The sequence below is a fragment of the Octopus bimaculoides genome, chromosome 3 (genome assembly GCF_046866305.1).
Source record: "Octopus bimaculoides isolate indiv1 chromosome 3, ASM4686630v1, whole genome shotgun sequence".
In the NCBI taxonomy this organism is placed as follows: Eukaryota; Metazoa; Mollusca; class Cephalopoda; order Octopoda; family Octopodidae; genus Octopus; species Octopus bimaculoides.
Window position 1 is genome coordinate 9,970,911 of NC_142930.1, and position 1,352 is coordinate 9,972,262.

Here is a 1,352-nt window from a genome sequence, read left to right on the forward strand (position 1 = left end):
ACAGTAACTGCAACTTCTTATACTTCTTGTATATATGTGTGTACACAAACATACACATTCCCAGATAGATTAAGTCACAACACAAATGAAATTCTTGATTAAAATGATAATAAATATAAAAATAACGTATAACGAACGCATTATATTTACACATAGATAAATACATGCATACACACACGTACACAAACACACACACGGGCACATTACACGCATAAATATTCAAACACACCACTGACCCAAACATGCTTGGATTTGCAAAGAAAAAAAATGTTACTACTACTACTTCTACATTTGTAACTGGCGACGGCGACAATGATGGATATGTTGGCGGTGGTTACGTTAAGGATGATGCGAATGATGATGATGATGGTAATGTAGGGCGGTGGTGGTGGTGGTGATTGCTAAATAACAAAGAAAATAGGAAAAAGAAAGATTAGCATTGAACCCCCATACTCACCTTACACATATAAACACACATATATGTGCGTGTATAGAATACATGTTTGTGTGTATGTATATATATATATATATATATATATATATATATATATATATATATATATATATATATTTGAAGGTTTGGAAGTGATGTACAGAAATTATATAGAAAAAAATTAATTAAGGTACTCAGAAACCTGGATGTTTGTACATTTACAGATTTTTATTAATGTCACATATTAAATGAAGCGCTCTTCACCTAGTCGTGTAGGTTTTTCAAATTGTTTTGAAAACAATTTGAAAAACGTACAGTGACATTAATAAAAATCTTTAAATGTACAAACATCCACGTTTCTGAGTACCTTAATTAATTTTTTCTATATATATATATATATATATATATATATATATATATAATGTGTGTATGTATGTATTTATATCACCTGAAATTGTTATGAATCAATTAGCTTTGTTGTTGTTTTTTTTTTACTTGATAATGGACGGTAGTTCCCAGCAAATGCAGGTTTTTATAACTTAAATCGTTCCCTTCCGATGACTTATTGCAGTTTTCCACTTGGCCACAATCTCATCCAGATCGACTTCCAGTTAGATAGATGCCCCAGCTCGCAGATAATCTGACTTTATCACTCACTTGTGTGTGTGCGTGTGTGTGTATGTGTGTGTGTGTGTGTTTCTGTGTATGTATGCAAAAAGACGGCCGACAACGTCACTGACCGTGTGTATTATAAAGCTTTTTTCTTTCTTTTTTTTTTGCAAAGTTTCTGTTTCAGAATGGAAAAAAAAGGCGGGGAAACACAACCTTAGGCCGACAAACTGTCGCCGCCTCCTGCACACATAGCAGCAGTAACAGCAGCAGGAGTTTTAGCGAGCCTTCGTTATGTCTGTCGTTTGTT